The following is a 15,000-nucleotide window of genomic DNA, read 5'->3' as shown; positions in this document are numbered from 1 at the left end:
TTTTTTTGCCTTTTCTGGAAATTAGTGAAGGCAGCGCATCAAAGGTGCGCACCTCGCTGCCCACCTTGGTGTGCTCTGAGGTGCGCACCCGGGAGCGCTACGAAGTGTGCTCCAAGGTGCGGCGTGCACGTTGTCGGAGCCCGGTTTGCCCCGGGTGCGCACCTCGCCTGCACCTTGGCCGGGGTGGGCACCTTGGCTGGGTTTGCCCAGGGTGCGCTCCGAAGCGGGGTTACTGGAGCGCCCCCTCTTTTTTTGTCAGAGCGTTTGGTGGGGTTTCTCGCATTGGCTCTTCCCAGGCCCGGTTGTTGGGTGCGCTCCCACCCTGGCGCGCGCGAAGTTGGAAGTTGGGTTAATTGCCCGGGCGCGCACCTTCGCCAGGGTGGGCACCTTGGTGCGCACACCTTGGCTGGGCTGCGCACCAGGGCGGGCTCAAGATGGCACCAGCATTCCCTTTTTCTCACTATCTTTCAAAACGGAAATTTTAAAATCTCGTTTTTTTTTTGCCTTTTATGGAAATTAGTGAAGGCATCGCATCAAAGGTGCGCACCTCGCTGCCCACCTTGGTGTGCTCCGAGGTGCCCACCACGGTGCGCAACGCCGGTGCGAACCCGGGAGCGCCCCGATGTGTGCTCCAAGGTGCGGCGTGCACGAAGTCGGACCCCGGTTTGCCCCGGGTGCGCACCTCGCGTGCACCTTGGTGCGCACACCTTGGCTGGGTTGCGCGGCCTGGTGGGCACCATGGTGCGCACCAAGGAGCGCTCCGAAGTGTGCTCCAAGGTGCGGCGTGCACGAAGTCGGAGCCCGGTTTGCCCCGGGTACGCACCTCGCGTGCACCTTCGCCGGGGTGGGCACCTCGGCTGGGTTGCGCGCCCTGGTGCGCACCAAGGAGCGCTCCGAAGTGTGCTCCAAGGTGCGGCGTGCACGAAGTCGGAGCCCGGTTTGCCCCGGGTGCGCACCTTCGCCGCGGTGCGCACCATGGCGTGCACGAAGTCGGAGCCCGGTTTGCCCCGGGTGCGCACCTCGCGTGCACCTTCGGCGGGGTTGCGCGCCCTGGTGGGCACCATGGTGCGCACCAAGGAGCGCTCCGAAGTGTGCTCCAAGGTGCGGCGTGCACGAAGTCGGAGCCCGGTTTGCCCCGGGTGCGCACCTCGCGTGCACCTTCGGCGGGGTTGCGCGCCCTGGTGGGCACCATGGTGCGCACCAAGGAGCGCTCCGAAGTGTGCTCCAAGGTGCGGCGTGCACGAAGTCGGAGCCCGGTTTGCCCCGGGTGCGCACCTCGCGTGCACCTTCGCCGCGGTGGGCACCATGGCGTGCACGAAGTCGGAGCCCGGTTTGCCCCGGGTGCGCACCTCGCGTGCACCTTCGCCGGGGTGGGCACCTCGGCTGGGTTGCGCGCCCTGGTGCGCACCAAGGAGCGCTCCGAAGTGTGCTCCAAGGTGCGGCGTGCACGAAGTCGGAGCCCGGTTTGCCCCGGGTGCGCACCTCGCGTGCACCTTCGCCAGGGTGGGCACCTCGGTGTGCTCCGAGGTGCGAACCCGAGAGCGCTCCGAGGTGCCCACGAAGTCGAAAGTCGGGTTAATTGCATTGTTTTCCCCGGGTGCGCTCCGAGGTGCGCAACATCGGCGCGCACCAAGGAGGGCTCCGAAGTGTGCTCCAAGGTGCGCACGATGGCGTGCACCTCTGGTGCGCACGATTCGGAGCTCGGTTTGACCGGGGTGCGCACACCTTGGCTGGGTTGCGCACCTTTTGTGCGCTCCAAGGTGCGCACGAAGTCGGAGCTCGGTTTGCCCCGGGTGCGCACCTTCGCCAGGGTGCGCACCTTGATGCGCACGCCTTGGCTGGGCTGCGCACCTTGGTGGGCGCCATGGTGCGCACCTTTCGTGCGCTCCAAGGTGCGCACGAAGTCGGAGCTCGGTTTGCCCCGGGTGCGCACCTTGGTGGGCGCCATGGTGCACTCCGAGGTGCCCAAGATTGGTGCGCACCAAGGAGCGCTCCGAAGTGCGCTCCAAGGTGCGCGCGAAGTCGAAAGTTGGGTTAATTGTCCGGTTTGCCTCGGGTGCGCACCTTGCGTGCACCTTCGCCAGGGTGGGCGCCTTGGTGCGCACACCTTGGCTGGGCTGCGCACACCTTGGCACCCGCGTTTCCTTCATTTTAAATTTTTTTTTTTTACAATCTCTCAAGTGGGAAATTCTATAATCTCAACTTTTTTTGCCTTTTCAGGAAACTTTTGAATGGAGCGCATCATTGGTGCGCTCCGAAGTGTGCTCCAAAGCTCTCTCCAGCTGCGTGCACCTGCCCCGGCCGCGCACCCGGCCCCGCCCAGCTTCGCTCACCTGTCCCGGGCGTCTGGTGCGGAACCTTAGAGTAAGAAACATCACCGTGCACCTTGGCCAACGTGCGCGACTCGACCGAGCGCGCACTGGCCGAGGTGCACACCGATTTCACCTGGGTGCGCGCGCAGCACCTCGGGCGCACCGGGGTGCGCGCACAACGCCCGGGTTGCACCGTGGCCTGTGTGCTCGGGGCGCCTCGGGTGCGCGCTCGGTGTCGCCCCCGCGCGCGCGGTAGTGCGGGCAGCGCACCCCGGCCCGGCCCGGCCCCGACGAGAACGCAAACGGGCAAAAGGTTTATTCAAATAGCATTGCGACGCCCGGCGAAAAACTAAAAAAGGGTGCAACACCGGGACTTCCCGGGAGGTCACCCATCCCAGTACTACTCCGGCCCAAGCGCGCTTAACTGCGGAGTTCTGATGGGATCCGGTGCACTAACGCTGGTATGATCGCACCCGTTATGAGCTTGTCGCAGTGTGTACTTAGCAAACCGCGACCCACGTGCGAATCCACCCCGGCCACCCACCCCCGTCGAGGTGCACACCCTCCCTCGCGAAGTGCGCCCCGTTCGCCAAGTGTGAGCCCTGCCCGGGTGCGCGCACCTTGCTAGGGCGTCGGGTGTGCACCCGGCCCGGCCTACGTGCGTGCACCTGGAGGGGGCGTCGTGTGCGTGCAGTGTCCCGTCTGCAACGCGGTGCCCACACACCACCTCGGGCGCAACGACCTGCGCTCACATGTGGGCCGAGTGCACCTTGGTGCATGTTCGGGGCGCCTCGGGTGCACGCTCGATCTTGCCCCGGTGCACCAAGGCGCTCGGTTTGCCCCGGGTGCGCACTTGGTGCAAGGTGGGCACCCAAAATAGGGATCAAGCACCAAAACACAAGTTTCGGGATGCAAAATGGGACCCAAGGACCACAAATGCGTTCCAAGACCCATGATGGGTCCACGAGAACAAAAATGTGTTCCGAGACTTAATAAACAAATATTGGGTTTTAGGAGAAGAAACATGCTCTGATGCCCAAAACGAGAATCGACCCCGAAAAGGCCACAGGCCAAAAGTGGGATGCGAGACAAAAAAAAATGGGACCCGAGGACCAAAATTGGGTTCCCAGGTCGAAGACAGGGCAACCGGACAAGAAACGACCTCTAAGGCTCGAAATGAGTCCCGACGACTAAAACTTGACAAGAAGCACCCATCAGGCACCCAACTCGACACCCATGGGATGCCGACCCACCCGGGCTTCCACCTAGCACACCTTGGCACCCACCCACCCTCGCACCCAACCTCGCACCCAACTTAGCACCTTTGAACCCACATTGGCACTCACCCTGACCCTGGCACCTTGGAACCCACATTGGCACTCACCTTGACCCTGGCACCCACCTTTGCACTCACCTTGGGACCCACCCTGGCTCCCACCTCGGCACCCACCCAGACACCCACCTTGGTTCCTTGGCACCCACCTTGGATCCTTGGCACCCACCCCGACACCCACCTTGGCACGCAACTTGGCTACTTGCCACCCACCTTGGCTCCTTGACGCCCACCCCGACAACCACCCCGTGACCTACCCTGGCTAGGGTTGGTGCACACCCACCCTGGTGCCCACCTTGGCACCCACCCTATGACCCACCTTGGCACGCACCTTAGTACCCACCCCGTTACCCACCCTAGGACCCACCCCGTGACCCACCTTGGCCAGGGTGGGTGCACCCACCCTGGTGCCCACCTTGGCACCCACCCATCCTAGCACCCAGCCTGTGACCGGGCTTGGAACCCAACCTTGCACCCGCACCCGTCTTGGCCAGTGTGGGTGCGCACCCATCCTGGCACCCACGTTGTGACACACCCTTTAACCCACGCACCCTAGCACCCACGTTGGCACCCACCTTGGAACCCAACCTAGCAACTTGGCACCCACCCCGTGACCCACCTTGGCATCCACCATAGCAGTCGCCGACTTGGCACCCACCTCGGCACCCACCTTGACACTTGTGGACCCACCTTGCCACTCACCCTAGCATCGACCCATCCTAGCACCCACCCTGGCACCTTTGCACCCTAGCACTCACCCATCCTAGCACCTAACCTGTGACCCACCTTGACACTCACCCTCGCACCCACCTTGGAACCCAACCTAGCACCCACCCACCCTGACACCAACCCTAGCACCTACCCACCCTTGCACCCACCCTGTGACCCATCTTGGCACCCACCCATCCTACCACTCAACCTATCACCCACCTTCTCACCCACCTTGGCATCCACCTTAGCACCCACCCACACTGGCACCTTGGCACCCACCTCGGGCAAGGTGGGTGCACACCCACCCTGGCACCCAATTTAGAACCCACCGAGCATGTTACCCACCTTGGCACCCACATTGCAGCCCACCCTAGTACCCACCCTATGACCCACATTGGCATCCACACCCTAGCACCCAGGCACCTCGACACCCGCCTTGACACCCACCCTAGCACTGAACCTGTGACCCACCTTGGAACTCACCCTAGAACCCACCCACCCTGTGAACCACCTTGGCATCCACCTTAGCACCCACCCACCTTGGCACCCACTCTAGCACTCACCCATCCTAACACCCAACTTGTTACCCACCTTGGCACCCGCCCTCGCGTCCACCTTGAAACCCACCCTAGCACCCACCCACGCAGGAGCCCACCTTGGCACCCAACCTAACACCCACGCATCCTGGCACCCAACTTGTGACCCACCTTGGAACCCACCCTAGTACCCACCTTTGAACCCACTATATCACCAACCCACCTTGGCACCCACCCTATGACCCTCTTTGGAATCCACCCTAGCACGCACCCACCCTGGCACCCACCATGGAGCGCACCCTAGCACCCACCCACCTCGGCACGCACCTCAACACCCACCTTGGTGTGCGCACTGCGCCAACCTCTCAAAGACCCTATGTGGTGCGCTCCAAAGTGTACACCTTTGGTGCGCTCCAAGGTGCGCACCTTTGGTGCACACCGAGGTGCACACCAAAGTGTGCACCGAGGTGAGCACCAAAGTGCACTCCAGGGTGCACACCAAGGCGTGCACCTTTGGTGCGGTCAATGCAAACGAATTCGGAAGTTGGGGTCGATGTCCTAATCGCTGCTGCAGACTACACGTATGAGAATCGGACAAATAGCTTTATATAGGGGAGGTGTTGCGTTTGATGGGTCGACTCCCCTGGTTGTGTGCACTGCACCAACTTCAAAGACCCTGTCTTGTTTAAGAAGTCAAAAGTTGGGGTGGATGTCCTAATCATTGCTGCAGTCTACGCATGTATGAGAATCAGACAAATAGCTTATATAGGGGAGGTGTTGCATTCGGTGGGTTGACTCCCCTGGTTGTGCGCACTGCGCCAACCTCAAAGACCCCGCATAGCAGAAGAAGTCGGAAGTCGGATTTTGGTGAGCACCAAGGCGTGCACCTTTGGTGCGGTCAACGCAGACGAATTCAGAAGTTGGGGTGGATGTCCTAATCGTTGTTGCAGGCTACACATGTATGAGAATCAGACAAATAGCTTATATAGGGGAGGTGTTGGGTTTGATGGGTCAACTCCCTTGGTTGTGCGCATTACGCCAACCTCAAAGACCTTGTTTTCGTTAAGAAGTCAAAAGTTGGGGTCAATGTCCTAATGGCTCCTGCAGGCTACACATGTATGAGAATCGGACAAATAGCTTATATAGGGGAGGTGTTGGGTTTGATGGGTCGACTCCCCTGGTTGTGCGCATTACGTCAACCTCAAAGACCTTGTTTTCGTTAAGAAGTCAAAAGTTGGGGTCGATGTCCTAATTGCTCCTGTAGACTACACATGTATGAGAATCAGACAAATAGCTTATATAGGGGAGGTGTTGGGTTTGATGGGTTGACTCCCCTAGTTGTTCGCATTACACCAACCTCAAAGACCTTGTTTTCGTTTAGAAGCCGAAAGTTGGGGTCGATGTCCTAATTGCTCCTGCAGGCTACGCATGTATGAGAATCAGACAAATAGCTTATATAGGGGAGGTGTTGGGTTTGATGGGTCGACTCCCCTGGTTGTGCGCATTGCGCCAACCTCAAAGACCCTGCATTGCGGATGAAGTCGAAAGTCAGAGTTTGGTGTGCTACAAGGTGTGGTCGAAGGTGCTCACCTAGGTGTGCACCTTTGGAGCACAGGAAAAGTGCCCTCCAAAAGTGCGCACCTTTGGAGTGCACAAAAGTGCCCTCCAAAAGTGCGCACCTTTGGAGCGCAGAAAAGTGCCCTCCAAAAAGTGCCCTCCAAAAGTGCGCACCTTTGGAGCGCAGAAAAGTGCCCTCCAAAAAGTGCCCTCCAAAAGTGCGCACCTTTGGAGCGCAGAAAAGTGCCCTCCAAAAAGTGCCCTCCAAAAGTGCGCACCTTTGGAGCGCAGAAAAGTGCCCTCCAAAAAGTGCCCTCCAAAAGTGCGCACCTTTGGAGCGCAGAAAAGTGCCCTCCAAAAAGTGCCCTCCAAAAGTGCGCACCTTTGGAGCGCAGAAAAGTGCCCTCCAAAAAGTGCCCTCCAAAAGTGCGCACCTTTGGAGCGCAGAAAAGTGCCCTCCAAAAAGTGCCCTCCAAAAGTGCGCACCTTTGGAGCGCAGAAAAGTGCCCTCCAAAAGTGCGCACCTTTGGAGCGCAGAAAAGTGCCCTCCAAAAAGTGCCCTCCAAAAGTGCGCACCTTTGGAGCGCAGAAAAGTGCCCTCCAAAAAGTGCCCTCCAAAAGTGCGCACCTTTGGAGCGCAGAAAAGTGCCCTCCAAAAAGTGCCCTCCAAAAGTGCGCACCTTTGGAGCGCAGAAAAGTGCCCTCCAAAAGTGCGCACCTTTGGAGCGCACAAAAGTGCCCTCCAAAAGTGCGCACTTTTGGTGCGCACCAAGGCGCTGGTTCGGTCGTTGCAGGCGAGTTCGGAAGTTGGGGTCGATGTCCTGAGCGGAGGTGCAAACTACACAGGTGTCGGAATCGGACAAATAGCTTATATAGGGGAGGTGTATGCTTCGATGGGTCGACTCCCCAGGTTGAGCGCACCGCGCCAACCTCAAAGACCCTACGGTATGGATGAAGTCGGAAGTTGGGTCCGATGACCGATTCGATTAGTAGGTATGCTCATGAGGTCGGAATTTGGGTCCGATGACCTGCCATGTGCAGGAAGGCGAATGTTGACACTGTGCGTTGCAAGGTGCACACCAAGGCGCTGGTGCGGTCTTTTTAGTCGAGTTCGGAAGTTGGGGTCGATGTCCTGATCGGAGGTGCAAGCTACACAGGTGTGGGAATCGGACAAATAGCTTATATAGGGGAGGTGTATGCTTCGTTGGGTCGACTCCCCGGGTTGAGCGCACCGCGCCAACCTCAAAGACCCTACGGTATGGATGAAGTCGGAAGTTGGGTCCGATGACCGATTCGATATGTAGGCATACTCGCGAGGTCGGAATTTGGGTCCGATGACCTGCCACGTGCAGGAAGGCGAATGTTGGCACTGTGCGTTGCAAGGTGCGCACCAAGGCGCTGGTTCGGTCGTTGGAGGCGAGTTCGGAAGTTGGGGTCGATGTCTTGATCGGAGGTGCAAACTACACAGGTGTGGGAATCGGACAAATAGCTTATATAGGGGAGGTGTATGCTTCGTTGGGTCGACTCCCCGGGTTGAGCGCACCGCGCCAACCTCAAAGACCCTACGGTATGGATGAAGTCGGAAGTTGGGTCCGATGACCGATTCGATATGTAGGCATACTCGCGAGGTCGGAATTTGGGTCCGATGACCTGCCATGTGCAGGAAGGCGAATGTTGGGACTGTGCGTCGCAAGGTGCGCACCAAGGCGCTGGTGCCGTCGTTGCAGTCGAGTTCGGAAGTTGGGGTCGATGTCCTGGTCAGAGGTGCAAACTACACAGGTGTGGGAATCGGACAAATAGCTTATATAGGGGAGGTGTATGCTTCGATGGGTCGACTCCCTGGGTTGAGCGCACCGCGCCAACCTCAAAGACCCTACAGTATGGATGAAGTCGGAAGTTGGGTCCGATGACCGATTCGATACGTAGGCATATTGGCGAGGTCTGAATTTGTGTCCGATGACCTGCCATGCGCAGGAAGGCGGAATTTGGGTCCGATGACCGAGTTGATGGCGTGCCATGCGCAGAAAGGCGGAATTTGGGTCCGATGACCGAGTTGATGTTGATGGCCCGCCATGCACAGGAAGGCGGAATTTGGGTCCGATGACCGATTTGAAGGCGTGCCATACGCAAAAAGGCGGAGTTTGGGTCCGATGACCGAGTTGATATTGATGGCCCGCCATGCGCAGGAAGGCGGAATTTGGGTCCGATGACCTGACATACGCATGGAGTCCGACTCGGGGGCCGATGTTCGATTCGATGACTTGCATTGTGGGTAAAGTCGGAAGTTGTGGTCTTTGACCCGATTCGATGACCAGACTTCGGCTGCTTGAGAATCGGACAAATAACTTATATAGGGGAGGTAGTGTTCTCGAGCATCCTCCCCCCGTGCCCGTTTATGTCGATTGATGCTGGTGCTCGACTGGTTGGAGCGCTCGGATGCAAAAATCTTGCACCAGGATTTATCGATTGTGATGGACACGGCAAGTCTCCTGATTGCTATGCAGGAGCTCATCGTGAATCTCTATGCGGCCTTGGTATGGACTCGACCTGCGGAATGGTTCGGCAATGGTAGTCGCTCCAACACGTCCTTGCAATGGCCACAGAGGTGATTCGACTAGAGCTCCAGTCTAGCTTTTGGGTTGCTTGGCGGACTGGTATAGCCGCGATCGAGTTCCGGCCATGAACGTTTTAGATAGCTCTTGGGCTTTCTGGGACGGAAGTCGGAAGTTTGGGCTGTTGTCCGATTTGATGACCATTCTTCGGATGTGTGAGAATCGGACAAATAACTTATATAGGGGACTGTGTTGTCTCACGCAGCCCCCTCCGTGCCCCTCTATCTCGACCGATGTTGGTGCTTGAAAGGGTTGGGATCGCTCGGATTTATAAACGTGCACCACCATTTGTCGAGTGTGAGGGACGCGGCAGGTCTCCTAAATGCTATGCGGGCGCTCTCTGAGAATCTCTATCCGGCCTCGACACAGACTAGTCTTGCTGAATGGTTTGGCACTGGTAGTCGATCCAACACGTCGTTGTTGTGGCCGCCTAGGCGATTCGATTCGAGCCCCCGTCTAGCTTTTGGGTTGCTTGGCGGATTTTGCCCTATCCGCAAGTGAGCTCGGTCCCTAAACGTTCGAGAAACCCGATTGCTATGCGCCGACTCTCTTTCTTGCGAGCCTCCATCTAGCTTTTGGGTCTCTACGGAACGGAAGTCGGAATCTGGGACCGTTGTTTGATTCGACGAGGCAGACTACGGTTGTGCGAGAATCGGACAAATAACTTATATAGGGGAGGTGTTGACTGGAGCATTCTCCCCCGTGCCCCTCTAACTCGACCAATGCTGGCGCTCGAACGGTGGTAGCGCTCGGATTTTCATTGAGCGCCAGCATTGGTCGATTTAGAGGGGCATGCGAGATTCCCGAATGCTATGCGAGGGCTCTAACGGAAATGTCTATTGGTTTCGGTATGGATGCAATTGCGAGTGGTTCGGCAAAGGTAGTCGTTCCGATGCGTCCATGTCGTGGCCAAATCGATAATTCGATTTGAGCCCTCGTATAGCATTTGGGTCTCTCGATGTGATTCCGCATTCCAGTCCCTTTGGGCACTGCTTGAGCCGCATCCCAGGGGGTTCCCTTCCCAATAATCTGCCTCGCAACCCGATTGCTATGCGGTGAGGCTCCTCGGCCGCCTCGGAACTATCTGTGTATCAGACGCATCGCGGGATAAGGGGTTGGCAACGGTAGTCGCCCCAAGCGCGTCCGATGCTTGGACCATTCCGAGGCGGCCCTGAAGCCTCTTCCGTCTAGCCGTTGGGTCCTTCTCGCCGCATCCCTCGCCTCGCACCCCGATTGCTATGCGGTGAGGCTCCTCGGCCGCCTCGGAACTATCTGTGTATCGGACGCGTCGCGGGATAAGGGGTTGTCACTGGTAGTCGCCCCAAGCGCGTCCGATGCTTGGACCATTCCGAGGCGGCCCTGAAGCCTCTTCCGTCTAGCCGTTGGGTCCTTCTCGCCGCATCCCTCGCCTCGCACCCCGATTGCTATGCGGTGAGGCTCCTCGGCCGCCTCGGAACTATCTGTGTATCGGACGCGTCGCGGGATAAGGGGTTGTCATTGGTAGTCGCCCCAAGCGCGTCCGATGCTTGGACCATTCCGAGGCGGCCCTGAAGCCTCTTCCGTCTAGCCGTTGGGTCCTTCTCGCCGCATCCCTCGCCTCGCACCCCGATTGCTATGCGGTGAGGCTCCTCGGCCGCCTCGGAACTATCTGTGTATCGGACGCGTCGCGGGATAAGGGGTTGTCACTGGTAGTCGCCCCAAGCGCGTCCGATGCTTGGACCATTCCGAGGCGGCCCTGAAGCCTCTTCCGTCTAGCCGTTGGGTCCTTCTCGCCGCATCCCTCGCCTCGCACCCCGATTGCTATGCGGTGAGGCTCCTCGGCCGCCTCGGAACTATCTGTGTATCGGACGCGTCGCGGGATAAGGGGTTGTCACTGGTAGTCGCCCCAAGCGCGTTCGATGCTTGGACCATTCCGAGGCGGCCCTGAAGCCTCTTCCGTCTAGCCGTTGGGTCCTTCTCGCCGCATCCCTCGCCTCGCACCCCGATTGCTATGCGGTGAGGCTCCTCGGCCGCCTTGGAACTATCTGTGTATCGGACGCGTCGCGGGATAAGGGGTTGTCACTGGTAGTCGCCCCAAGCGCGTCCGATGCTTGGACCATTCCGAGGCGGACCCGAAGCCTCTTCCGTCTAGCCGTTGGGTCCTTCTCGCCGCATCCTTCGCCTCGCACCCCGATTGCTATGCGGTGAGGCTCCTCGGCCGCCTCGGAACTATCTGTGTATCGGACGCGTCGCGGGATAAGGGGTTGTCACTGGTAGTCGCCCCAAGCGCGTCCGATGCTTGGACCATTCCGAGGCGGACCCGAAGCCTCTTCCGTCTAGCCGTTGGGTCCTTCTCGCCGCATCCCTCGCCTCGCACCCCGATTGCTATGCGGTGAGGCTCCTCGGCCGCCTTGGAACTATCTGTGTATCGGACGCGTCGCGGGATAAGGGGTTGTCACTGGTAGTCGCCCCAAGCGCGTCCGATGCTTGGACCATTCCGAGGCGGACCCGAAGCCTCTTCCGTCTAGCCGTTGGGTCCTTCTCGCCGCATCCCTCGCCTCGCACCCCGATTGCTATGCGGTGAGGCTCCTCGGCCGCCTTGGAACTATCTGTGTATCGGACGCGTCGCGGGATAAGGGGTTGTCACTGGTAGTCGCCCCAAGCGCGTCCGATGCTTGGACCATTCCGAGGCGGACCCGAAGCCTCTTCCGTCTAGCCGTTGGGTCCTTCTCGCCGCATCCCTCGCCTCGCACCCCGATTGCTATGCGGTGAGGCTCCTCGGCCGCCTTGGAACTATCTGTGTATCGGACGCGTCGCGGGATAAGGGGTTGTCACTGGTAGTCGCCCCAAGCGCGTCCGATGCTTGGACCATTCCGAGGCGGCCCCGAAGCCTCTTCCGTGTAGCCGTTGGGTCGTTCTCGCCGCATCCCTCGCCTCGCACCCCGATTGCTATGCGGTGAGGCTCCTCGGCCGCCTTGGAACTATCTGTGTATCGGACGCGTCGTGGGATAAGGGGTTGTCACTGGTAGTCGCCCCAAGCGCGTCCGATGCTTGGACCATTCCGAGGCGGCCCCGAAGCCTCTTCCGTGTAGCCGTTGGGTCCTTCTCGCCGCATCCCTCGCCTCGCACCCCGATTGCTATGCGGTGAGGCTCCTCGGCCGCCTTGGAACTATCTGTGTATCGGACGCGTCGCGGGATAAGGGGTTGTCACTGGTAGTCGCCCCAAGCGCGTCCGATGCTTGGACCATTCCGAGGCGGACCTGAAGCCTCTTCCCTCTAGCCGTTGGGGCTTTCTCGCCGCATCCCTCGCCTCGCACCCTGATTGCTATGCTGTGAGGCTCCTCGGCCGCCTTGGAACTATCTGTGTATCGGACGCATCGCGGGATAAGGGGTTGGCAGTGGTAGTCGCCCCAAGCGCATCCGATGCTTGGACCATTCCGAGGCGGCCCTGCAGCCTCTTCCGTCTAGCCGTTGGGGCCATCTCGCCGCATCCCCCACCTCGCACCACGATTGCTATGCGGTGAGGCTCCTTGGCCGCCTCGGAACTATCTGTGTATCGGACGCATCGCGGGATAAGGGGTTGTCACTGGTAGTCGCCCCAAGCGCGTCCGATGCTTGGACTATTCCGAGGCGGCCCTGCAGCCTCTTCCGTCTAGCCGTTGGGGCCATCTCGCTGCATCCCCCACCTCCTCGGCCGCCTCGGAACTATCTGTGTATCGGACGCATCGCGGGATAAGGGGTTGGCAGTGGTAGTCGCCCCAAGCGCGTCCGATGCTTGGACTATTCCGAGGCAGCCCTGCAGCCTCTTCCGTCTAGCCTTTGGGGCCATCTCGCCGCATCCCTCGCCTCGCACCCCGATTGCTATGCGGTGAGGCTCCTCGGCCGCCTGGGAACTATCTTCGTATCGGACGCATCGCGGGATAAGGGGTTGTCACTGGTAGTCGCCCCAAGCGCGTCCGATGCTTGGACTATTCCGAGGCGGCCCTGTGGCCTCTTCCGTCTAGCCGTTGGGGCCATCTCGCCGCATCCCCCACCTCGCACCCCGATTGCTATGCGGTGAGGCTCTTCGGCCGCCTTGGAACTATCTTCGTATCGGACGCATCGCGGGATAAGGGGTTGTCACTGGTAGTGGCCCCAAGCGCGTCCGATGCTTGGACTATTCCGAGGCGGCCCTGCAGCCTCTTCCGTCTAGCCGTTGGGGCCATCTCGCCGCATCCCCCACCTCGCACCCCGATTGCTATGCGGTGAGGCTCCTCGGCCGCCTTGGAACTATCTTCGTATCGGACGCATCGCGGGATAAGGGGTTGTCACTGGTAGTCGCCCCAAGCGCGTCCGATGCTTGGACTATTCCGACGCGGCCCTGTGGCCTCTTCCGTCTAGCCGTTGGGGCCATCTCGCCGCATCCCCCACCTCGCACCCCGATTGCTATGCGGTGAGGCTCCTCGGCCGCCTTGGAACCATCTTCGTATCGGACGCATCGCGGGATAGGGGGCTGTCACTGGTAGTCGCCCCAAGCGTGTCCGATGCTTGGACCATTCCTAGGCGGCCCTGAAGCCTCTTCCGTCTAGCCGTTGGGGCCTTCCCGCCCCATCCCTCGCCTCGCACCCCCGATTGCTATGCGGTGAGGCTCCTCGGCCGCCTTGGAACCATCTGTGTATCGGACGCATCGCGGGATAAGGGGTTGGCACTGGCAGTCGCCCCAAGCGCGTCCGATGCTTGGACCATTCCGAGGTGGCCCTGAAGCCTCTTCCGTCTAGCCGTTGGGGCCTTCCCGCCCCATCCCTCGCCTCGCACCCCGATTGATATGCGGTGAGGCTCCTCGGCCGCCTTGGAACTATCTGTGTATCGGACGCATCGCGGGATAAGGGGTTGGCACTGGTAGTCGTCCCAATCGCATCCGATGCTTGGACCATTCCGAGGCGGCCCTGCAGCCTCTTCCGTTTAGCCGTCGGGGCCTTCCCGCCGCATCCCTCGCCTCGCATCCCGATTCCTATGCGGTGAGTCTTCTCGGCCGCCGCGGAACTATACCTGTTATTGCTACTGCATCCTTCGGCTGGTAACCTCCTCTGCCGCCTTGGAACGTTCTCTTTGTCGGACGCGTCGCGGGATAAGGGGTTGGCACTGGTAGTCGCCCCAAGCGCGCCCGATGCATAGACCGCTCCGAGTCGACCTTGCTTTCAGCCTCTCACATGCATAGACCTCTCTGAGTCGACCCTGCAGCCTCTCACGTTTAGCCTTTGGAATCTCGCCTCACAACATGATTGCTATCCTTGATGCATCCCTTGCCTCGAGCCCTGATTGCTTTCTTGGCTGCATCCCTCCTCTCCTCACAGCCCGGTTGTCATCACTGCTTCATCCGTCGCTTCATGCATTCTGGCTGCTGGGCCCTTCCCACCGCACACCTCGATTGCTATCTCTTCTGCATCACACACCCCGATTGCTATCTCTGCTACATCCCTCGGCTCTCACTTCTGCATCCTTCGCCTCACACCTCGATTGCTATCAATGCTGCATCCGTAACCTCACACCCCGATTGCTATGCGGGGAGGCTCCTTGGCCGCCTTGGAAATTTCTGTGTGTCGGACGCACCGCGGGATAAGGGGTTGGCACTGGTAGTCGCCCCAAGTGCGCCCGATTCTTAGACCGCTTCGAGGTGACCTCGTAGCCTCTTTCGTCCAGGCTTCCTGCCTTCAACGCCCTTTTTACACCTCGATTGCTATGCGCGGGCTCGTTGGCGTCTATCACCTCTCTGCGAAGAGTGGCACGATGATTGTTGGGGTAAATCGTAGCAGTCCGATCTCTGGCCTTGGGCCATTGTGAGGGCTGATCGATTTCCTGTGCGCATCTCGTGTTCGCCCAGTAACAGACTCGACGACTTGTAATCGGTCTTGTTCCCGATTGTTCCTGGAGGTAGTCTTCGGAACTCTTGGATTTGACCTGTCACTCGAACTGTCCTCTTC

General features: G+C 59.7%; 1 non-coding gene across 1 annotated transcript; it reads right to left on the bottom strand.

Annotated features, from left to right (window-relative positions):
- Positions 1 to 2,668: 2,668 nt before the first annotated feature.
- On the bottom strand, positions 2,669 to 2,787 carry LOC131870012 (5S ribosomal RNA). Its single transcript, XR_009368380.1, has one exon. It is a non-coding gene; the product is annotated as a 5S ribosomal RNA (ribosomal RNA).
- Positions 2,788 to 15,000: the final 12,213 nt, after the last annotated feature.

The sequence above is a fragment of the Cryptomeria japonica genome, unplaced genomic scaffold (assembly GCF_030272615.1).
Source record: "Cryptomeria japonica unplaced genomic scaffold, Sugi_1.0 HiC_scaffold_279, whole genome shotgun sequence".
Classification (NCBI taxonomy): domain Eukaryota; kingdom Viridiplantae; phylum Streptophyta; class Pinopsida; order Cupressales; family Cupressaceae; genus Cryptomeria; species Cryptomeria japonica.
The sequence above is the reverse complement of the archived record's forward strand: the minus strand, read 5'-3'. Positions and strand labels throughout refer to the sequence as shown.